This window comes from Lissotriton vulgaris, chromosome 3_1 (genome assembly GCF_964263255.1).
Source record: "Lissotriton vulgaris chromosome 3_1, aLisVul1.2, whole genome shotgun sequence".
Classification (NCBI taxonomy): domain Eukaryota; kingdom Metazoa; phylum Chordata; class Amphibia; order Caudata; family Salamandridae; genus Lissotriton; species Lissotriton vulgaris.
Window position 1 is genome coordinate 1,313,244,527 of NC_141689.1, and position 25,441 is coordinate 1,313,269,967.

Here is a 25,441-nt window from a genome sequence, read left to right on the forward strand (position 1 = left end):
TGCTTTAAATGGGAAAAAATAAGTGCAGGTACTTATTAAAATGAACTAGAGTTGTGGCAAGTGGGCGGGACTATGGGCGGGGCTTAGGTTAAGACATGATGATTCATAAAGACTTCTATACCAGTTGCAGCACATATCAAAACACAACAGAAATGCATTTATGTAAACAAAACAGGTTAAATCATTACACAAAATGAAAGCCAAACAGGATAATATGTTAACTTTTCTTTGGTTTTTAATATTTGCAACTTCTTAATGTCATACCATTATTTGTTGTTGTTTAGCACAATGCTATATATTCTCAAGTGTGCGCACACACAGAAAGAAACAAGCAGACACGTACACAAAAGCATTCCACACATGCAAAGAAGCCTATGTTGAGCAGTCAGCAGTGGCTGAGCTCAGGTCTACAGAAGTGCCTAAGCTGTCAGAAATAGCATTTTCTCGGACAGCTCAGTGCTCACCAGCATCAGCAGCCAATGAGCCTACCTTTCATGAGTACTGGTACTCTCCTAGGCCAGAGCAAAGTGCTGGTACTAATAGTGATAAAAAATAAGAATTGCCAGTACTCGGTACCTGTGAGTACTGGCTCATTCAAAGCACTGTCCCTGCCCTTTTCCTTACTGCCAGGCTCTTCCTGTCTCTTGCTGGTTCAGTATCTTTACATCCACATATCCTCTCCGTTCTCGAGTCACCTCTCATTTTTACCCAGCCTTTAACCTGCGCTCCCTGGTTTTACCCTTCTTACTCCCACCTTCCGCTAACTCTCCACAAATCGCTTACATTTTGTCACAGTTTTTTTCCACACTTGCCTCCTCTTCTCCCCTCCATGATGAACCGTACTGGTTCCACCTGGCCAGTATTTTGTTGTGCTGTATTTCATTATTTTTGTTAATAGAGCATGCTTACTATTGAAGGCTGTATTTTTAAATAAAGGCTTGTAAAAAAAAACGTGCTAAATCAGGATTGATATTTTTTCCCGTAAATAAAAGCATAGATTATTTAATCACTTCAAAAGTACAAAAGTTTTTCCAAGCTGTGAAAGTGTGCATGCAAGAGCAAGCGCCCAAAGCGCCGTCGGGCACTATAAGTTCTGCAAAGCAGCCTTTTAAACTAAATTTCAGGCTAAGGTTATTTCATTTCTCTTGATCAGACTGCTTCCCGCTATTAAAAAAGGCTAATCGATTTGAAATTGCATGTGGTTCATAGATAGTTAAACCAATTACTTCAAGACATACAACAGATATTTTACACAAATGTGTTAAAATACCATTTCTAAGCACCCATTTCAGAACTGAAGAAATATCTGGTATTTTTATCAGAAAAAAAGTGGCAATCCTAATTTCAGCTGTCACCTCACTTTTTTACATACCTCCCCTCACCCTTCCTTCTATGTTTAGCTCGTTTTCCCCTCAACCAGATCCAGTTCCTGCAGTGCTGCAGCGTTCCCTGCTATCCATTGCTCTTTGTGCAGGGCTACCTTCACACTCATGTACCCATTACATACTGATCTGTCGCTATTAACACGCAAATGCAGCGATTAGTGGTAGAGGGGCACACAAGTGAAGCAGCTCCCGTGCTGGAAAAAAACATGAACAAAAAAACAGCTGTGGCAAAGGTGTAGGATTGTGTTGCCCTGCCACTTGCTTTTAGTACGGCCAGTGCAATACCCAAAGTGGGACTGGATTAATGACCAGCAAGGGGGGGGGGGGGGGGGGGGGCCTAAAGCACTTTCGACTAAATGGTAGTTGAACGCCTAATCAACAGTGCAGGGTCTGCCTAGGCCCTGCCCTCTCCATTCCCCGGCAGTCTGGGGAAATTCAAAGGGAGCTGCTAATCTAGCAGCCACACTGCAAAAGATTCAGAAGCAGAGCAGTATTTGTTCCGCATTTGCGAAGAGACCTACCCTGTTCGTGCTGTGCCATCAATCACTGCACCGGTACCCTCCCTGACAAGTGCTGGTACTGACGAGTGGAAAATTAGGAAGTGCCGGTACTCAGTACCGGCGAGTACCAGCCCATTTAAAGCACTGGTCTGTACCCACTAATGTCTCTTTGCACCAGTTCACAGGTCTGAATCCACCACACCCCATCTGTCTGTGTCTTCCTGTGTCAGTCCACCCCATGCACGAATATTTTCCCACCACTGTGTGCCTTCTCCTGCCTCTGTGCTGTATGTACCTTGCTGCTGCTGTCTCTTTATCCCTATGTTTTCCATGTATGAGGTTTTGTTTATTTCCCTAGTTTGTCTCTCCCTGGCCACATGCAACCAACAGTGTCTCCCTGATCCAGTATCTGGCTCCCTGTCCCATTGCTGTTTTCCTTGGTTTGCTGTTCCTATTTCCGTGTTTACTCTGTTCCCATGTTTCCCTTTTCAGATGTCCTGCTTTTCCAACTAATGTGTAGAATAATCCATTTTGCCTCCGTTTCCCTCTCTTCTTGCTTTTATTTCCGTGTTCCAGTGTTAATGGTTTGATGTTTGAATGTCAAAGATTTCCTTTGCCGTTGTTTCTGTTTTTATGTGTGATTGCTTGTTTCCCTGTCCCGTTGCTTGACTATCTGTGCCCTGCAGCTGGGGTTTCCCTGTCTTGGTGCAGGTGTTTATCCCCGTTTTACTTTCACAAGTCAAAATGATATAGAGAGGGACCACTTTGCCTTACCAAAGGAATAGGATACTATTAACACGTGAAAAACCAGTTTTCCTTGGGTTCCTGCAAACTCAACACCACTACTCTCTTACATACATCATTTCAATTACACCAGATAGGAAAATTACACAAAAGCCCAAACTGTAGTAAAAAAAATACGTCAGAATTAGAAATGTGTACAATTATGTATTACATTTTTTCTATATTCCTTTGTTTATAAAGACTATTAAAACAATTCAAGGTTTTTACTAATATAAAACATTTCATTAAAACAAAATAGCATGAAAAACAATTCATACATATTCATTCTACTCTTATACTACTCAGAGAAAAATAATACATAACAATAATAAGAAAGAGAAAAAAAGGCAATACACTCTGTCATTCAGTGATCCAAATTCATAGAAGATATGCTAACTGGAACTCGACAGGTTGATACTCGTTGAGTAGCTACAGATCCCGCCTACTGTATGAACGGTGTAGTGGCTGCGTCAACGCTTTCGATGGTGTTGTATCACTGTGTACCATCTTTCTCAAGACAATAGTATTACTCTCATTTTTAGACATGTAAGCGATCGTAAGCGTATTCCTGTTAATTGAAGCAAGGTTTATAATAGTCTGTGACGTAAGTCCCACTCGTTCCTGGGTATTTTCATCTAATACTTCATGCCCATATTGAATATCTCATTGGCAAGATGTTCAAAGATAGCAGTTAGTCTATCTCATTGGATGTAACTGTATACCTGAATTATAAGCACACTTTGTGGAAGACACTTCTTGACAGGATCTTTATATAGCTTGCTGATGTTAAAACACGTGCAGTCTTCCAAAGTCGGTAATAGCTTATTTGTTTTTCTTACTATTCCGTAGCTGCCCTTCATGAATTGGGCCTAAAAAACTGCTTCCGCCGGATCCTACATTATCTCCTGGTTGGACAGCTCGCAATGTAGTCTACACGTTTTAACATCAGCAAGCTATATAAAGATCCTGTCAAAAAGTTACGGCACAGGTTCTTATAAGCCTTGCTTCAATTAACTCAGTTTAGATGTTACAATGCCACAAAGTGGCACACGGGACCAGGGATTCACTGTCTAGGCTATATAGAGTAGACCCAGGATTCTTTGTTGGACGCAAGCCGTCAGTTCTAATATCCCCCTACAGTAGCCCAGCATTAATGGTGTATATCAAGGCATGGCTGGATCAGACACTGGCTGAACAGGAGACTGAGAGAAGGAGAGGGGATAGATCTGGAGTCCTGGATGACTGCCTGCCAAGTCATCATCTGTAAGGAATAACATTCATTAAACTGTATGTCTTCAATATGTAATAGAGAACCAATGGTTACAACAACAAAATCAGTCTTTTTTTCTAATGGATTTTATAGCCGCATGCCAGCTGGCGGCTGGGGAAGGCCTTCATTTTCAGGTTGAATTTATAAGAATTCCAGGTAGCCGTCACTGGTCCTGAGAAACCACAGGACAATTACAGTGACACTATTAAACAAACAACAAGGAGCAGACATAGCCTACAGAACAGCTAGGATTGGCCAAGTCTATAGGTCTCGCCTATGCACAAACCATTGGCTTTGTCAATGTGTTTTAGCCAGCATGGCTGCTGATCAGCATGGCCAAAACTTTGTGGCGTAAAGGAGAGTGGGGTAGACTGGAATGGCAAAGAGTGGAGTAGAGTGGCATGTATTGGATTGGCATAGAGTGGAGTCACTTAGAGGGCGAACACTAGAGTGGAGTAAAGTAGAGTGGACTGGTATACAGTGTATTGGCCTAGAGTGTTGTAGTGGCTTAGATTGCAATGGTGTAGCATTCAGCAGTGTACACATGCAGTGTTGCAGATTAGAGTGTTGCATAGTAGAGTGTAGTGGCGTAGAGTGTAGTGGTGCGAGTGTAGTTGTGCAGAGTAGAGTGGCGTAGAGTGTAGGGGTGCAGAGTAGAGTGTCCTATAGTGCAGTGGTGTTAAGTATAGTGGCATAGAGTGCAGTGGTGTTGAGTGCATTGGTGCAAAGTTGAGTGCAGTGGTGTAGAGTGTAGTGGTGTGGAGTGGCATAGAGTAGAGTGGACTGGTGTACAGTGTAGTGGTGTAGAGTGATGCAGAGTGAAATATACTGCAGTAGAGTACAGTGACGTTGAGTGGTGCAGAGTGCAGCGGCGTAGTGTGGCGTGATGCACAGTAGACTGGCGTAAAGTCCATTGGTGTTGAGTGCATTGGCATAGAATGCAGTAGTACAGAGTAGAGTTGTGTAGAGTTCAGTGGCATAGTGGGTAGTGTTGCTTAGTAGAGTGTCTGGCAGTGCAGTGTTGTAGAGTGATGTAGTGTGCAGTGGCGTAGAGTAGAGTGATCTTAAGTAGAGTGACGTAGAACGCAGTGGTGTTCAGTACAGTGGTGCAGAGTGGAGTGGCGTAGACTAGAGTGGACTGTTGTAGAGTGCATTGGCGTGGAGTGCAGTGACATAGAATTAAGCGGCATAATGTGCAGTGTCGTAGAATGCAGTGGCCTAGATTAGAGTGGTGCATAGTAGAGAGCAGTGGTACAGAGTATAGTACTGCAGATTTCAGTGGCCACAGTGCAGTGTTGTAGAGTAGAGTGGCAGAGTGGGCAAATGCATAGAGTGGTGCATAGTGGAGTGGCGTAGAGTGCAGTGGTGTAGAGCGGTATAATGCGGAGTTCAGTGGTGGAGAGTGAAGTTTTTATTTTTTAAATTTTATTTATAACGTTTCCAGACATAGACAGTGTTGGAACCGGGCTATCGACCCATTTAGGGTAGCTTGGCACAGGGAAGAGACACTCAATCCAGAAGGCAATTGTGTCGGACTTGCGCAACACTCACTACAACACCCCAGTGCAAACCCACAAAAAATGACACCACACCGTCTTGGTTAAAATATAGAACATGGAAATGCTTTATCTCATTGGGGTAAAGGAATAAAGGAAAAATTAAAAAGAAAAACATCTTGCTTAAGATATTGGATTGTTAAACATTTCCTTTTAGGATATATGTGCATTAGCTAAATAGCTCATTACATTTCTCCACAGTAGTTTAGGCACCTGGTTTCCAATTACATTTAACATGGCAGACAACAGGCAAGAATAACACTTCTAGATCAATTAGGCAGAATTCCAGTTCAATTAAACCGGTAAATACATCAAATGTTACTGTATTATATACGATTGTTCACTTAGAACATTCATAGTTAAATGAGATTCTATTTTAGCCAGTTTCTTCATCAACTTAAATTAGGCTCAGAAAGACATATGTGAAAAACATCACACTGGCTACTGAGTCAAAGAGTGCTGACTCTTCTTCACTCCTGGGCCTGAATAATGACTCTGGAGGTCTTATTTCCAGAGGGGGGTGTAAGGTTGTCACCCACTTTCTTAATTTTAGGAGTGTCAAGTTGTGCTTGAGGAGGGGTCTACCTCAGAGGTCTAGTTCTTGTATTCCCTGCTCCGGTACAATCCCTTCTCAGGCCTCCCCTCCCTGGTTCCCGGATACCTCAGCGCCCGACCAGCACTTGGGTTAAGTGGTTCTGGAGCTGCGTCCGCGGGCCGATCTTTCTCCCTCCCACTCAGGACTGGCACTTCGCCTGAGGCCGGAAGAGGCCGCTGCCAATCCGCAAGGTGTGCTTCCCCGGAGGCTCCGTAGCACAAGGGCCTCCGTGCTCTTCTGCCCCTGACCCTCCGGAGGGGCGGCCCGGCCTTTCACAGGGTGCGGCAGAGTCCAGTGCAACAGGAAATTCTGGCTTGACAAGGGAGAGTGGAGACGCGCCAGGCGGAAGTCCAGATGCCAAGCGATCCCGCCCGCATCACTCTCCTCAAGCCGGCGACGCCCCTTTTCCACCTCACGCCTGGCGTGGGAGTCAATTAGGCGATCTCCACATCTGATTCAGCGGCACAGTGTCGCCGGCAGCCTTAGCACCCAGCCCCTCAGCAAGGTCGCACAGGTTGAAAAAAGGGGGGGGGGGGAGTATCATGGGCACAGTCAAAAGCAGCTCTGAGTGAGTTGGGCCTTAAACACCTCGAGCAAGGTCAACGCTCTTTAGACAGGCCAATCAGCAACCCAAGTCACAACTCCAGATTCCACCTTACTTCAGAGATCGTGATAGAAGTCCTTCCCTTCCACGTCGTCTCAATAACTCACTGCACCACCCTTCCAGGTTTCTAGGGTCAGGGCCAGATTACTCTCACCAGATGCTGAAGTAGTTTTGTTCTGTTTAAGATTGGCCACACTGAAGCTTAGTTCTGGCAAACTTCTCACAGGCATGGCCAGATCAGCAGGAAGAAGGGCAGCACCCACAACCAACTTGCAGCCCCTAGGAGCAGTCAGATCAGCCTGAGTCACAATCCCCCTACTATGTAGTCTGCACTCCAGCCAGCCCAGCAATGACAAAATGGCCGCCCAGTGTCCTCCCTTATATAGCCTAGGCCCAGGTCACTAGAGTGGACTGGAAGGTTCTGGAACTCTCTAATGTAATCCTATGGGCCAGAGCTCTGAGGTAATTTCTAGCAGGCGTCCATCTTAAAAACTCACTCCACCCACCATTTTAGGAAGGTGCACCTGTACCTCAGCACTGGTTAGGAGTGGTGTGGCACCCAGAGACCTAAGGCCACACGAAAAGGGTTGGTGGAAAAAATAATGAGAGGCAGAAAGGGACAAAAATAAGGGGAGACCATCCAAAAGCTGACAGGTCTACTGGACAGTATTACATAGTTTCACAGTGTAGGATATACATTATAGGTTACCGTAGGCAGTGACATCATATGCAGTCTTTCCCCTTACACGTATTGTAGATATCACATCTCGTCCACCGTGCCCATATGTGACATCAATATAGCTCTTCATACAATACATTAACACTACACATGCTATCATGGAAATACAGGGAATATGAGGGAGATAACAATTCCTAGCAGAGATGTCCATCATAGCAGTCCATCATTGGTCAGCAGTGAAGGAATCAGCGATATCAGCTGCCCGTACATATAGTTGACAATGGCAGTGCCCAACCCAGCATCCATCCAACAGTAGGTTACGTCAACCCATCCCCCTCAGCCAGCCCTAGACCACCATCCTGTGTGGGCGAGTCAGAACCCCCCTCTGCACTTCGAGCGAGAAATGTTTGCAGCGGACCCCATATGTCTCTTGGTCTAAAGGTAATTGCTTGTGTTTCCGCATAAACACCCGTTTGCTCCTGACAATATACTACATCTCATATCCATTCCTTGAACTTTCGAGCTCTGCCCCTGCCCCATCGGCAAGCCAGCCGTCGTTTGGCCAGTAATAGTGCAATACCTAGAAATTTTCTACAGTGTTTGGGTATGTGTGCAGTATATCCCAGCAACATAATCAACGGGTCCCTCTCCAGTGTGATCTCCAGCATATTCTCGAGGGCCACGTGCACTTGCGTCCAGAAGTCCCATACCCGGGACATACCCACGCCAAGTCCAGGAAACCCACCCCAGCCCTTTTACACCTTTCACATCTATCATTATTTGACAGCTGAAATCGGTATTTCTTAGCAGGGGTGTAGTAAAGGCGCTTTGAGAACTTATAATGTATGACTTTGAATCTACAACTAGCTGAGATGTGTTCTGTGACCCTACACCAATAGGTCCATTGGCTTTCTGGTATTTCCTTTCCTAAATCAGCACTCCAGTGCATGTGGGCCGACCCTTCTACCCCACGACATCGTGACCGCTTGCTACTATATAGACCCGATACCAAGTGCTTCCCATCAGAGGAGTTGAGCAGGAAATGTAGTGGTTCAAGAACTTCCGGTTCACCAGGGAATTCAGGTATCACCGCCCTCATCCCCTGCCTCAGCCGTATGTACAAAAAAACCTCCAAGAGTGTGGGTCGTACATCCCTAAAGAATTGGTCCATGTAGGGAAACACCCCTTCATGGAACATGTCACCCCATGTGGTGACATTAAGTCTTCTGCACAAGGCTCGGAACCCCGATTCCTGCAGTACCACCATTTTCAGGGTGGTATGAAAGCAGGAGCCGCGGAGAGTACAATAACTGAGACTCCAGTATAACTGCCAATCGTCTCCATGCATCCACAGTGCAAGTTACCGTTGTGGGTGGTATCTCCATGGCACTGACAGGCCCATGTATGACGCCGCTCAGAGGAAGGGGCCGCCCCAGCCAGTCTTCCGTTGCTAGTTACGGCATGTATGGCATGGGCAGCATCCAATGGTATGCATAATGAGCCTGCGTGCTGATATAATAGATCTCAAAGTCGGGAACGTCAAATACACCCTTATCATAGGGCTGCGTGAGGATTGACCATTTAAGTCGTGGTTGTTTACCTCCCCATAATTCTGTCCATAGTGTTTTAAAGAAAAAAGCTCCAGGGTAATAGGGAATATTAAGAAATAGGTATAGGAATTGGGGGAGGACAATCATTTTAATGAGTGAGGCTCTTCCCACCATCGACAAGGGCAGAGAGATCCAGCGTGTCACATTATTTTCCAGTCTCATGATCGCTGTACCATAGTTATTATTATTATTATTATTATTATAGAGGCTTTTGTAACGCGCTCTGCTACTAAATAGTATAGTATCCTGGCGCGGAGAGAAAAGGAAGGGGGCAGATCACAGTAAATGCAAAAGAGGGACAGCCATTAGGCGTTGGTGTTAAAGAGGTAGGTTTTTAGGCCTTTCCTAAATGCCATGATGGAAGGGGCTGTTCTCAGTTGCAGGGGGAGGGCATTCCAAGCTCTCGCTGCTCTAACAGAAATGGATTGTCCACCAAGCCTGCTATATTTGAACTTTGGTACAGTCATTTGATGAAGATTGTTTGATCTGAGAGGGCGGTTGGGGGCATAAAGAGAAAATCTTTTTCTCAAATAGGTAGGGCCTGTTAGGTGGAGTGCACGGTATGCTAACACAAGGATCTTCCTTGTCCCTAGACACTTGGATACCCAAGTACCGAAGAATCACACCATTCAAGGGGAAAATCTAATAAAAATCTGGGGAAGATTAGTGCTGCATCTCCCTGACTAAGTTTTAAATGGTTGGTTTTATTTCGCAGTACAAGGCTCGTGCCAGGGCCAGATTGGAAACCCAAATAAGCCCGGGCTAATGTTTTCAGACCAGTCTCCATACAGTGCACACCATGTGCAGTGAGTGAGCCTGACCACTACAGAGGAAGCTTTGGGAGGCTCCCCCCCCACCCAAGAAAATGTAGGAAACAATTGTGCATTCTACAACAAATTTATCATTATATATTGACTTGCATCAGCTTTTAAAGAATAGTAAATGATGGCCTTACTATGCACCAGGATACGACAATCTTAGTTGGGGTTCTTCAATGATTCCCTTATTATCACCCTCCAACATTGACTCTCATCTCTCCGTAGCCCCTCCATCACATGTATTTCATTTGTTTTATAACATCTCTCATACCATTGAAGGATGTCAGAGCCCTTTACATTACACACATATAGGGGCAGAATTACAAGCCCCTTGCGCCATGGGTGCGTCCCAAAAACGGACGCACTGGTGGTGCATTTTAGTGCCCCATATTTCCAAGGCAGGAAAAGCCACCCTGCGTGACTTTTCCTGGTCTTGTAAATATAGCCCATTTGCACACAGCACTTTGCGTGAAAGGGGTGTTCCATATGTGTTGCTGTGGGTGGTCCCACGCAACACCCATTAAACCAGATACATTTCCAGATTTACTATAATTCGTAAATCTGGAAATGTGTCTTAATGCTATGCCTCCCCAGGGGACGAGTAGGGAGGCGCAACGAGAAGAAAAGTATTCATTTCTCCTCGTTTTTTCTCTTTCTATGCATGTTGCATTCTGCAGCATGCATAGAAAGAGGATTTCACCTCTGGTGATTGTTTATGTACTGGAAGGTGTCCCTTCATGCACATAAACAATCAGTAAAACAATGACGTTTTGCAAGTTCTATGCGTGCTAATGCAGCACACTTAGAATTTGAAAAACACCATTTCTGATTGTTTATATGCAGGAAGGGTTCCCTTCCTGCACATAAACAATCTCCCCACGATGCAGGCATCCTTGCACCATGGTGCAAATGTGCCTGTGCAGGCGCATGGCAGCAGTTTGTGTGCTAGCGCAGGGGGAAGCACAGAGATGCAACATATTGTTGTAAATATGTCGCATCCCTGTGCTTTAAAAATGACTCAGTGCGGCGCAGCCAAATGGCTTGCGGCACACACTGCGGCACATTCCTTGTAAATCTGCCCCTAGTGACAATGATTCAGACATGTAAATCAGTGTGTGGATAATGTTACATAAGGCAAATGCGACTATAAGGTGCAGGATTCACATCTCATTCATACTGGTAGGCATTTTTAAAGAGTGCTTGGTCTGGAGATGCACAAACTCAGGATTCAGAACATAACACATTGGTTAGCATTGTTGACTTTAACAATAAAAATGTATTTCCACCCAAATAAACATTTAGCAGCATCAGGATAATGAAAGACTTGGAAAAAACGCTCTTTGATGACAGTTTATAGGTCACTGTGCTAGATTACGATTATCACTTATGAACAGCACAGAAAGAATCTCAGTGACAAAAGCAGTAACCCACTAATCTTTGCACATAATAAACTGTTTTATAAAATGCCTGATACACGTTCTTTGCAGTAGGCATATTAATCCTCTGTGCTACATTAGATAAGTCAAAGTTGCCACTTGACAAAACTCTCATCTCTCTCCAGCCGGTACATAAATCACTGATGTTAGCTTGACACTTTTATTGTTGCTGGAAAACTGCTAATTCTACAAGGAACTTTGTAGTGCTTTTAAAATTACTGCCTGAGGACCCCTTGGGAATGTGTCACGGACCCCTGGGGGTCCGCAGACCACAGTTTGGGAAACACTGCCGAAGAGGCATCTAAAAATACAGCAGCAACTAGAAACTCTGGCGCCACAGTCTGTATTAAAGAGAACATGGTGTGCAAATTATGATTAGTGGCCCTTCCAGGGACAAAGCTAGACTGGTCGGGAAGTATGATCTTATCCATCAGGAGACATAGCCGAGTGGCCAGCACTTTGACCAATATTTTCATATCACAATTAATAAGTGACAGTGGTCAAAAGGAATCGCAGGCTGTGGGGGGTTTACCGGGTTTCAGTAGGGATGTTATGACCACTTCGCGCATCGAGGAAGGAAGTATCCCCACTTCGAGGGATTCCTCAAAAACTTCCCGTAAGACTGGCGCCATGACGTCAATATAACATTTATAAAACTCGGCAGGCAAGCCATCAAAGCCTGGTGCCTTTCCATTTTTCAAGGACATGATAGCCCCCCGGATCTCGTCGAGCTCAAATGGAGCACTAATAAAGTCTCTATGTACATTGCTAAGCCAACATAACACTACCTCCCCCATAAAGTCATCAAGACCCACCTCTGCATGGTTTTGTGTGGTGTATAATTTGGCGTAGTGTGAGGTAAAAGTTTCCAGAATACCTGTGATGTCTCGGCAAATTCCTCCCTCTGGTTGATCTATCTCCAATATGCTATTGTGGAACCGTGGGCAGAGTGTAACCTCAGAGAGGGCCTTCCCCGGTCTTTCCTCTTTCCCATATCTCCGCACCACCCAATACTGCCCTCTAAACTTAACTTCCCTGACAGCCTCTTCATACTCAGATAATTTAGTCCTAAAATCTTTTTGTACTTGACCTGTTTCCCCACTCAGCATGCGACCCTCCAACATCTTCAGTTCCTGCTCCAATTTCTGCAATGTACGTTGTATGTCTCTCAATACTCCGAAACTTTTGGAAATGCAGTAGCCCCTCATCGTAACCTTAAAGGCTTCCCATATTACCTCCTCACTGTCTACGGACCCTTTATTTCGTGAAAAAAGTCTGTTATCTCCTCCCCAAGTTCAGCCTGAAAGACCATATCCAACAATGCAGTTGGTTGCATTCACCATTGTGGCCTGGGCTTATCATACCTAGGGACCTTGATCGTGATTTTTACAGGGCAGTGATCAGAATAGGTCCTGGCAAGATGTGTAGCATTACATAGACCTGTTGCTAGCCCTCTAGAAATCAAGCAATAATCCAGCCGTGCCCAAGTCCCAGTGTGTGATGTAAAGTCTGTACCCTCCCTTCGCAGCGGATGTAATTGGCGCCAGCGGTCCAATAGGCCCCCCTCTTCCACTATGCCAGCCAACACCTCACGAGATTTGTTATGATAATGAACTGCAACATCAGCTCTATCCTGGGTCGGGACCAAGGCAACATTAAAATCACCCCCCACATAACATGCATAGAACCAATATCCATTATCTCATCCCACAAAGACGTGAAAAATTCAGGTGTATCCACGTTGGTGGCATAGCAATTCGCAATTGTTAAAGAATCCCTGCCCATCCTCCCCCATACAATGACATATCTTCTCTGTGGGTCCGAGAGGGTACCTGCAAGTGCAAAAGGGACATGCTTTTTAACCAATATGGCAGTGCCTTGCGCATAAGATGAATAGGAAGAGAATGCTCGGACACTTGCCCATCTGCTGGCGAAATTATTGTGGGATTGTGGGTGAATATGCGTCTCTTGCAGCAATGCCACCTGCACCTGCTGCCTATCCAGGTAAGCCAATACCTGCCTGCATTTCCTCGCATTATTCAGCCCCCTAATATTCCATGACATCACTTTCAAATCCTAGTTATCACCCCTCCCTGCCATACTGCCCTATGTGATCATTCTGACAACCCTGTAACATTGATTGGCATAGCATATCTCTCCGCAATATGTCATATGTATAATGTATATTACTGTCATCAACTTTGCAAATTTCTCCCCTCCACCCAACCCCCTCCCACTGAAGCATACCAATTAATTCCAGCATTAGTCAATCCTACCCCCTCTCTCCCATCAACCCAATAGAACAATACAACAGGGGTACTCCCATTTGGGGATTCCCACCTGGTGACTCACGGGTACTTTGCACCTATCTAGGAGACCGAGTACAACTGGTCAGTCCTCCGTGAAGCGGCAAGGGTGTCTGTTTTTTTTCATCATAAGTGTTCCGCCCAACTGCAACATTCCCATTGAGAGGTCTGAAGTACAAGGCCACAAGGAAAAGAACATATGTAGCGCACAAAAAAGATCAAGCAACATTGCATTTCCAGCGGAATTTAGTTAAATGCATAAATGAGGTCCCATCACCATCCCTGAGGAGGGTCATTCCACATCAGATAGCTGCGCCTCCGCTGTGTCATCTTGGTCAGTTGTCGTATCCTTCCGTCGTTTGATTTTCTTAAGGAACTCCTCCACGTGCTGTGGCTTCAAGTAAATATTTTGAGTGCCCTGATACGTGACTCGGAGACGCGCCGGATATAAGAGGGCATAATCGACCTGTGCCTGCCTCAGTTTCTGTTTCACGGTGTTGAACTTGCGTCTCTCCTCCTGCACATGTGCCATGAAGTCAGGGAAGATAGTAAAGGAGACACCATTAAAGTTTTGCTGGTTCTTCTCCCTGGCCACCCGCAGTACAGTGCCCCTGTCCCTATAATTGAGGAGGCACGCTATGATGGGCCTAGGCGCACTTTCAGGTGAAGGCCTCGGGCCAAGGGATCTATGAGCCCTCTCCACGATGAATTGAGGGGAGAGCGTGCCTGCGTCAGTCACCGCAACAAGCATTTTTTCGACATAGTCCTCGAGTTTGCCCGTATTTGTGCTGTCGGGCACACCTAAAATGCAAACATTACCCCGGCTTCTAGCTTCAATGTCCTCATTTTTTACGTTGATGATTTTCATCAGTTTGTCCATTTGGGTCAACGCCGTTTTCAGTTATTCTGTGACATCCTCTGTATCAGATATTCTATGCTCGCTTCCTTTAGGCGTGTATCATGTCCATCCAATTTGCGAGCAATGGCGCCCATGCGGGTAGTGAGTGTATCCACTTTATCCGCTATCGTCGCGAAGCCTTGACGCATTTCCGACAGGAGTGTTTGCATGTCTTTGCTAGGCCCAGCACCCTGCTCAGTGGGCGCCTCCACTGTGCCATTCCCCACCTCAGCACCTTGTTAGCAGGCACTCCTTTTAGCTACAAAATTGAGACGCGGCTGACGTGAATCCAGTCTCCCCATCGTCCAGAATCCAGTCGCTGGAGAGTGCCACAAAATCTTGTTGTGTGTTCAGGAAACAGTGTCAGTGCGTTTAAACTATATTGCAGTCACAGCTATAGCGTTGTGCCTCCTCAGATTATGAAATTGGTATCAGGAGGCATACAACAGAATTTATTGACACAGCAGACCATCACCAAGTCCATCACCAGTATAATCCACCTCACAATCCAGGTGCCCTACTGCACAGTATCGTCCCGCACTATGGCACCATCAATAAGCCAGAGTCCTTATTTCACTTCAAGCACACAGCGAGAGCGACGATGCCAATGGCGGTTCAGCCAGCGATTAGTCTCTCTCCTAGACCCAGCCGCCTTTTCCGCCAAGAGTTCAGGAGTAATCGAGCAGCCCGCCTCATATCTCCATGACTCGCTTAATACTAAAGTCCCAAGCAGCTCCCAAAGACTACGCAGCAGATCTGGTCTGTACTAACACTCCGCCAAGTTATACACAGCAGGATGTCCTGGATGCAATCCACTTGTATGAGCCTTCGTAGCACAAACACTCAAACTGTGCAGCCGCAGTCACATTATCTAATACCTTTATGTTGTAGCCTCGCACTGACCCCCTATGTTATTTTTCCTGTCCATCCAGTAGGCCACAATCCACTAGTGGTAAGCGCTGCACTGTCCAGCATTAGCGGCCGCCATTTTGTCGGTTAGGGTGTGTGGAGGCAGCAGGCACTCACCCGATCCGTCATGTCTGCCCCGCAGCTGCAGACCAAGGGCTCCGATACACTGCTGATGTATTTGCGCCCTGATGATGCCCTGATATGCCTCGCCGCCTCCCGTGTCTTTCACCGTCCAGGTGCTCTAACTCGAGCGCGGTCGTCCGGCCCACTCACCACGTGACCACCGCAGATCTCACAAAGGTCCTTCCTCCCGAACACTGCTCCAGTCCGCACCAGGGGTCCCACTGCTTAGCAGCTCGTACCAGGCAGAACACAGTCAGGCGGAAGATTTAGCACCGCTTGTGCCCCAGAGGTCAACGCTCGTATTAATGCACTAAGAAATCCTTTATTACGAATGATAACACAGGATAAATAAAGGATTGTTAACCGGACTGCGGGAGCCTCACGAAATCACGGCAATTCCGCTTGTGCGCCACCTAGCGCCCCCTGGTGGAGAGTGAAGTGTTGCAGTGTCGTAGAGAGCAGTGGTGTAGTGTGCATTGGCACAGAGAGCTGTTGTATAGATTGCAGTGGCGTAGACTGCAGTGGTTTAGAGTAGAGTTGCGTAGAGATTAGTGGCATAGAGTGGAGTTGCCGGCGCCGAGCTGGGTAGATTGGTATGGAGTGCAGTAGCGAAGAGTAGATTGTTTGAAAGTAGAGTGAAGTGGTGGCGAGTGTAATGGTGTAGAGTAAAGTAGTGTAGAATGCAGTGGTTTTTAGTGGCGTACAGTGGATTGGCGCAGAGTGCAGGGGTGTATAGTTGAGTGTTACACAGTACTATGCATTGCCATAGTGTATTGGCATTGAGTACAGTGGCGTAGAGTCTAGTGTTGCTAAGTGGCATAGAATGGAGTTGTGCAGAGTGGTTTGGAGTGGCTTAGACTGGAGTGATGTAGAGTGCAGTGGTGAAGAGTAGAGTAGAGTGGCTTAGAGTGCAGCATACATCAGCGTCGAGAGGCGTAGAGTGAAATGACAATGGCATAGAGTGGAGTGGTGCAGAGTGGAGTAGAGTTTAGTGGCACAATGTGGGGAAATGTGGAGTGGTGTAAAGTGGAGTGGTGCAGAGTGGAGTGCATTGGTGTGGAGTGGTGCAGATCACAGTGGAGTATGCATGGTGTGGAAGCACACTGTCATTACAGAAAACCCATTTTCAATTGAAATGAGCATTACATTTGCACAGACATACAGTTTTACTAATAAAACTATACAACACACAAACGATAATGTGTGGCAATAGCATCACTTAGTGTATTGGTTTGTTTTGATCATATTAAAGTATTTGTTTCCAACATACTTCGGAATTATCAAAAAATATGCTTCATTTGTTCGTTAATAATTCTGATATATTCTGAAATACTTGCACAGTTCATTTAAATGTTGTTGCGTGCTAGAAAAAAAAACCTTCCCTACCTCAGGTATCCAACAAGATTGTCACATAAATCCTCTCACTTTGAAGTCAGAGAAAGAAAAGTAAATATCAAGCGCCCTCCCTCAGAAGTCAGAGCCTGACATTTGACCTCTCTCTTTGAATGCACAGCAAATGTGAAAAGATAAGATAAAGATTAACAGGCCTGTTTACAGAAAGGGGCACTCCTGGAAGAAATTAGGGGAGTAGGTGTGAAAAGGCTTTTGCTCCTAGGGCGGCACAAACTCACCCTGGACGGCCTAAAAGAAATAAAGCTAGCAAGTAAAAAGCCAGAAAATGTGAGTTACAAACCACAAAGCCAATGTGCAGGGGCAGAATGCATTTGCAGGGAAGCCTTCTGAATTTCTCCAAGATTTATTTAGCAAACCAGACAGCTGCACTGTCTGGTGGGCTGCGATGTAAAACTTAGTAGGACCCCTAAGGAAAGCAATAAAAGTGCAAGTGAGGGAACTTAAGGCTGAGAACAAACTGGGCTGAGTAGCTTAAAGCGAAGCAATATAGATTTGCTACACTGAGTGAGGTTACAATCTTGGCTTCTAATGCTGTTGGTGGCTGCCTTTATCTAAAAAGCAAAGGAAAGTGTTGCTGCCATTTTGGATTGGTGAAAATGTACGAGTGAGGCGAGGAATGCTTGAGTTCATTTCAGTCACTGGTGATTACTCACTCTGCATCCCAATCCATTGTTTTTGCCCACCAAGCCACCTCAGACAGGAACTGGCTGCATGCAAATATGCCTTGGTCCTGCTCCAGTAAGAACAGTCCAGTCGGAATTGTGAGGCAATGCTCCCTCTGAACTGGAACAAAAGTATTGACTGGTTTGGGCCTACATGGAATAGGCTGTCCATTACTCTCAGTGTTGAAACCAGACGCAATCTTAGAGCTGACCTGACTTGACCCCATGCAGGTTGAACTAGACACATTTGTCTCTCTAGTCTCCACCTTCCCAGTGAGCACAAATGTCATGCGGTCCATCCATGTTAACCCCTCAACTCTGTATCACACAGAAAACCCGCTTGACAGCGTAACCTAGTCCTTGGGCAACCTGTGTTGCAACTAAGAGGTCTCACCATGATGAATTCTGACATTTAGAGAGGATGAGAGTCGAAATACATGATGTTTACTGTTTTTATTTCTAGTCTCAGTGTCTGTGCTTCCCTGCTGCCACAGTCAGTGCTACCCAACCCCTTGGTTGTAATTTCCCCACTCCACGTTCTAAGTTTACCTCCTCAGGATCTGCGTTCCCCTCCCCCAGTGAGCTTCTCTTCTGCTGTTGGCCTATTCATCTCAGTTCCGTGTGAAACGGGGTGTGGGCTCAATGTATGTGCATTTGGGGGTGAGGGTAAGACAGTGCCATTCTGGTGCCAAGTGTTGAAGTTAGTGTTCGGGTGTCTTTGGCTGGGGTTGCAATCCATATGTCAGTTAATGTGATACACTGTATTTGTCAGTGGGTGTGAGTGCAATGAGGGGCCAGTGGATGTCTAGGCCACTGTATGTAGGTGGTGCATGCATGCCTATGGGTTCGGGTGCTGGATAAGGACAATGGGTGCCACTGGAGGTGTTCCTGAGGAAAGGCCAAATGTTAGTCCCAGATCAGGTGTCAAGGGGCATAGGTGCAGTGTACCTGCCACTATTTTTTATGCAGTAAGTGTGCCAGTGTGCATTGATGCAGGGCTGCTTAGAGGTTGCATCACCACGTCTTTGTGTGCCTTTAACTATTTTAAAGTCCATACAGCAACAAACACATTTCTGTGATACTTATTTTTATGAAGCACTCAGGAGTGAGATTGTAATATTGTAGAATATTCTTGAAAGGACATTTTATTTGGATTTTAGTGATGAACATTGCTTTTGGGTTTAAATTTGAATATGAGTAAAAGAACTTGACTAGATAGTGTCCAACAGTTTTACTACACCACAGTCATAGTAATTTTTGGCAGCTAAAACATCTGAATCACTGCCTCAGAAATACAGAACTAGGTTCAGAATATACCTACACTGCAAATGTATTCACATCAGCTCCAAAATAATTCTGTTATGTTATGCAGATTTGTACAGCACACTGTAACCTGGGAGGGTATCCCGCGCCAAGCCGATGTGAGTCTAAACACACCTAGGGCCTAATAGAACTACTCAAAAAGCCAAGTCTTCAACCTCTTGCTGAATTCAGAAAGTGAGGAGGTGGCTTTTATGTGTAGTGGCAGGTCGTTCCTCTCTTTAGAAGCGATGTAGGAAAAGGCTCAGCTGCCGGATAATGTTTTCGCAATGCGTGGGGGCTTCTGCAAGTGGGAGTCCAGATATGTGAAATGTCTGGAAAGTTATTGAAAGCAGATGCAATTGTGGAGGTGTGCTGGGCCAGTGTTATGTAGTGCCTTGAAAGTGTGGGTAAGTCTCTCCATAATACGAGTAATGTCATGGTCCTGGCATACATACCAGTCCCATAAGCCATTGCAGCCTTGATGTTAGTAAGTACATTCTCATCTTCGGTCCACATTTTCCCTTATGATACTAGCGAAGGCTTACATGTGCACACTTTCAGACACCCTTTCTTCCTTGGTGGGTTTGCATCAGCAAAGGTTGGCTTGATCTCTTGGATGCTGCAAGGATCTTGTGCAATTGGTGCGCTGGCGACACTGGGATGCCAGGAGGCTAATGGAAATGCTTACAATCCATGTGCAATATCAGATCAGTGACAGATCAGCAATACCTTCGACTACTCACCTATGTGGGCACCAGCTACAATGTATGTGTTGAAAAGACTTATGAATGATGGGCTGTGTGATGTCCACATGCACACAAGCAGTATGAAGGCCGTCAGAAGCCCAACACTCTTTAAATTCATCCACAATGGCTCATTAAGTTGTGCCATGTTTCTGATTATCCTATCCCTCTTCCTCTCTTTTTGGAGTCTTCCACTTGCAGCAGCCTATTCTTGGTAATGGCACACTAGCTCCTTCCACTCTATCTTTTTCTTTTACTTCCCTAATCTCCTGGGACAAAAATCAAATGCTAGTTAAATACTCATTACATACCAGGTGACGTTGGCAAACGCAGACATCTTGAGTATCACGCTTAGATATACGTTGCTGGCATGGCAACTCTTCAAACTTCAATACATTGTTCACATAAATACAGTTAATGTTGTCACCGTTTAGATAAGAGCGTGAATCCTCAATTACAGGGGGTGTGAGTACTATCAATATGGAAGGATATGGGTATTCTCAATGTTTACCCGAAACCCTCAACCAATCTCTGCCATTGGTGGCAAATATAGTCACTACTGTGGTAAATCGTTGGGTGGCCTCATTATTGGGTTTTGCACCTAGGTTCTCGCTTCCCTAGGTGAGTACCACCTCCACTCCAGGGAAAATTCAGGAAGGATCTGTCTCATGGTGTTTAAAAATACCTCCTGTATTTTAAAGGAATATCTTTATGGGGTGGAAGATACATGGATAAGGTTAAAAAGAAAAGGTGAATTTCTTGGATGTGTTAACATACCTGGGTGGTCAACATGTTTCGGCCTCTCGTTCCCTTTCGAAATGCAGGGTTTGGGTCTTCATCTGGACCTTACTCCAATGTAACTAGTCCCTTACTGTTTGTTGATCCTTATGTTTTATCTTCTTTTTTGACTTGTAAGTCATGTACTTGCGTGTCTTCAAACCAAATTTTTGTTTTTTGGAAAGAAAGTAATATTTTCTTGTAGCCTATCATTTCTGAAAAAAGTTTTTGGTGGTCATATTGGCGCCTTTGTGTTTCACTCAAATCTTCTTATCCCAGTAATGTGACCCAGCCCATCACAATCTTAGAGAGTATTTAAACATTACTTTTATCAGTTTTTCATTTTTCAGTACTATGCAACTCATTTTTTTCAAGCGGTGGGGGGGATACATTTTTCACCCACTGTGTTTATTACAAAAATGTAATTTTTATATAGTGAGAGGGAACATGGGGTCTTAATTTGGAAAAAAAGGAGAGAAAAAGAAATAACGATAAGCTCAAAAATATACGTGAAAGGGAGAGAAGTGAAGTCTACTTTATACACCGATTTGGTGATCGTCACAATTTGAAAATCATTGTCAGACATGAATGGTAGATGGCACATTATGTGGTGGTTTTTAAGGTCTGCACCTTCTTCTCATAAAACATTTTGATCTTCAGACATTTAAAAAAATATATAAATCTACTGGGCTCTATCGTTCCATTCAAGATATTATATAATTTAGATCTATTGTTCTGTATGTGAGGTAATGTCTTTTACCATGCACTAATGCTCAGTTAGTGAATGTTGTACATGTATCTGTTCTCTACGTTGGTTATCAAATCACCCTTCCTTATAGGATTCAAAGTGAGTGTGGGCTGGTATTTTTTCAGTCATTGGTTCTATACTTCTAAAGCGCTCAGATTTTTCAATGTGGGACTCCCAGGGGATTATTTATAAGAAACCGCAAGCATAGCTATGGACAAAAGGTCAAGGCGTGTAGGCATCTGACAGATCTGTCAGAAGGGGATCGCAGTCATTGTTCAAGTTACAGAGGACAGCGTCCTACCGTCACGTACTTGTCGTGTTTATGAGCCCCCGGTGCAATCACCTGTGTAGACCCCTTCTGTCCTGAATGGAGGTTGGTTTGAGTATGCCAGTTCTTTTTATGTCAGGCAGTCAACATGACCTGATTTTGAAAACTGCTTTCAGGTGTGTTTGAAGAGTTTCGCACATTTTTAGAAACATGTCAGAGTGTTCCTTATTTTTACGTAATGAGGGTGATCGGTTAACATTTCTATCTTTTACATTCATAGACAAAGAATGTTGAATGTTTTGGGGGGCATATAAAAAAGGTTTTATAACTATTCTCTCGCCCTCGAAATAATGATAATAATGATTAGATGATTAATTTGTATTATAATAATACACATACTAATAGTGAATGTGAATTTACCCTTTCATTAATTGGATATTTGATATTTGAAGGTGTATTTCTAAAGCGCGGCGTTCGCTCCGGAGGGAGCATCATGGCGCTGAAAGTCCCTAGAGCCAGGTCGAAGAGTGGAAAGGGGGAGATTAGATGGCAGCTTTGGTCCAGTCTTCGGGAAGGTTGAAAATCCACGTTTTGAGAAGTTTTCTAAAAGGCTTCTCTAGGGTCTGTTGTCTTAGGAGCTTGGGCACGCTATTCCAAGCTTTGATGGCCAGGGAGCTTAAAGTTTTCCCCCCTTTAGACTTCAGGTTGAACCTGGCGGAGGACATGAGATTTTCATGGGCGGAGCGCAGAGAGCGACTCGGGTTGTAGTGTGGGAAGCGCCTGGTTAAATAATTAGGGCCTGTTTTGTTAAAGGCCCGAAAGGCAACGATGAGTATCTTAAAAAGTATTCTCTTGTGCAGAGGTAGCCAGTGTAGGGTCTTTAGAGCTGCGGAGATCAAAGATTTGCGGGGTAGTTTTAGGACAAGGCGGGCGGCGGTGTGTAGGACGCTTTGGAGTTTGGAAAGAGTGGACTTCTTGGTCCCCGCCAGGAGGCCGTTACAGTAGTCCACACGCGAAATTATGAGGGCCACTGTTACCGTTTTTCTGGCCTCAAGGGGGAGAAAGTCAAAAAACTTTCTCAGAGATTTGATTATGCCGAAGCATCTGCCAGCCACGGTCATGACGTGTTGGTCAAATGAAAGATCAGAGTCAAAAAGTACTCCGAGGTTTCTAGCAGTGGTGACGGTCTGGGGGGGGGGGGGGCAACAGAGTTATCCGGCCACCAAAGGGCTGGACTGAAGGAGGTGTTCTTTCCGATGGGGAGGATCTCTGTTTTACTAGAGTTGCACCGGAGGTGGTTGGAGTCCATCCATTGGAATACAGCAGTTAGGCAGTTTTTGAGATTGAGTTCTGCGTTGTTGGAGTTGTCGTCGGGTTGAAGGTAAATGTCCTCCCCTTCATTTCCGATATTGATATTGTTTGGGTGATATAAGTATTTTATAGAATTATTGGGAATTTCTATAATAAGATTGTAACTGTATGTTTTTGTGTTCTGAACACAAGTGTATGGTTCACCTATTGAGTGCTAACCATGGGATATTGTCATTCAGCCCTCTGATAGAGGTTCCCAATTGGTACACCCATTGTTGCTCTTTTTCAAAGAGACTTTTTTCTGCATTTTTGTCTACTCTTTCCAGTGTTTCCAAAATGATCCCTTCCAGCTAGTTTTCAGTGTTTTTGTGTTCAAGAAAGTGGTGACTCATCCTTGTCGTTGCTGGGGGGTTCTCCTATACGTATTTTTGCTTTCCTGCAGCAGGTCATCCCAATGTATCTGAGTTGACATGGCCATGTAATCATATAAATGATGTGGCTTGTGTAGCAGTTGGTATGTGTTCTTATTGTCCAATTCATCTTAGTCGTTAAATAGATGGACTTGACATTCTTGGTGAGATGGCATCCAGAGCATGAGCCGCATGGAATATGTCCTGGGGTGCGTTGCAGACCCCAGATGTTGGGTACTGTTACTCTTTTCTGGTGAGGATATTTCAGGCTCGTGTGTACGAGGTAATCCCGTAAGTTCTTTCCTCGTTTGTTTGCAAATCTTGGTAGTGACCAGTCCAGGTCACCGGAGTGGATGATGTTCCAATGTTTTTTGATAGCCTTTTTCACCTGATTTGTTGTTGTGCAGTAGGTTGTAAGACAGAATATAGTATTCACATCCTGGGATTTGTTGGTTTCTTCCAGGAGGCTCTTTCTTTTTTGGTTTCTTGCACATTTCTTGCATTTTTTCAGGATCTGCTCAGGATATTTTCTTGTGTGAGATTTTCCATTATGTAGTTAGCTTGTTTTTTATAGTCTTTTAGATTGCTGCAATTGTGGCAAATTCTTAAGGAATTTACTATATGGGAAGTTATCTCAGAGTGGGCGCGGATAGAAGCTGTTCAAGAGTAACAAGCTAGTCCTATTCGTCGATTTGTAGTAGGTCTTTTTACTCAGTTCCGTTCCTTCTGAAAAAATTGTTACGCCTAGGATGGCTAACTCTGTGCTGTGTGTGGAGCAGGTGAATTTCTAAAAATTGTTGCCATTGAGCCAGACATAAATTCTTGGACATTTTCCTTGTCTCCTTGCCAGATGATGAAATATCATCGAAGTACCTCTTCCAAAATAGTAGCACCTTTTGTACGGATTTGGGTTGTTTAGTATGTGTGTCATCAAGAACTCACTCACATATAGTCCTGCTAGGCCCTAGATAAGCATTAAGAAAAATGGGGTAACCCATAAGGCATGGACCTGGGTATATATTGATATAGAAAAACAATGGTCCTAAACCTATTGATTGTGATGCTTGATTTAATCAATTCTTAGTCAATTCTTTCATGTAGAGCAACCCCACCCAGTCTGCTCTATAGTACTCAAGTTGCTTAGTACCATGAGATAAACCTACACCACGGTTAAAGAAAAGTACTTTTTGTTTTATTTTTGATTTGTTTTTTCTTTTTGTTAATAGTTCATTTTATACACAATATATCATTTCAAAATAGATAAAAACAGGATGGTTGCCCAAAAAAGAGTGTGCAAAAGAAAAGGGTGATTAGAAGTGTGAAACAAGTGAACAGAGAGGAAAAATTCACAGTAGTGGACAGAGATTATTCACATTATTTGACAAACAATATCGGACATATGATTTTCCGTATTGAGTACCTGGCCAAACCTTTTTTCAAACTTATTACAATCAAAACGTTATTACATACAAGCATATATGTCTTAAGGTTTTTTGCACTATATACACAGGTTTTTTTAATAATTGGTCCAAGGTTATATGAGAATACCGTCGACGTTTCGACTCGTCTTATGCCCAAACGGTGATTTGAACCTGGGGATTGCGAGTCTTCATCAGGACTGGAAAAACAGACGGGGGCAACCAAGGGATAATATTAACCCTACAAAAAATAGAGTAGGAAATTACTAACCGTGGTGGATGAAATAAGTTAAGAAACCTTAACCCATGAATGGCTATGGTCTTTTTTCTTACCCTTCAAACAATGAGAGAGCAATAGGAGGTGTTCCAAAGTTACAACTTCCCATCAATTATCCTGTAAGAACAAATGATACCTAGAATTTATCTAGGTCTGATAATTGGCAATACTCTAACCATTACCATTGTTTAAGGAAGAATTATTTACCTCAATGTAAGATTCTCTCCTCACTTATGTTGGGAGGGCAATACTTAATATATGCATCATGGCGAATAAATACCTACAAGTAATTTGGATAGTATCAGTGTACCGCACACCCTGGAAGGCATAAAGGTAAAGGATAATTTCCAGAGAATTTACCTTGGTCTAATTGTTGTAGTGTAGTTCCTAGTTTCCCACTAGGCCCTGCGCATTGGAATAACATAAACAGTAGTATCGACGTGGAACTGCGTATATTCCAGGCCTCCACTGACTATGCTAAACTTAATTGGGTGTGTTACCAACTAGCTCAGAGGTCACTGGAAACTTTCTTCTCTGCATGGGAAGTGATCAGCTTCCCTGGCACAGACAAGAAGGGATTCAGCTTTCCAACAACCGTGCAACATGACAACTTTGCTCCTCAGATCAAGAGTCAATCTCT

The 25,441-nt window shown here is 44.4% G+C and overlaps 1 protein-coding gene across 4 annotated transcripts in view; it reads left to right on the plus strand.

Annotated features, from left to right (window-relative positions):
* The window catches only part of SEPTIN11 (septin 11), a 964,023-nt gene that overhangs the window by 571,026 nt on the left and 367,556 nt on the right, over positions 1–25,441 (plus strand). The window lies entirely within an intron of this gene.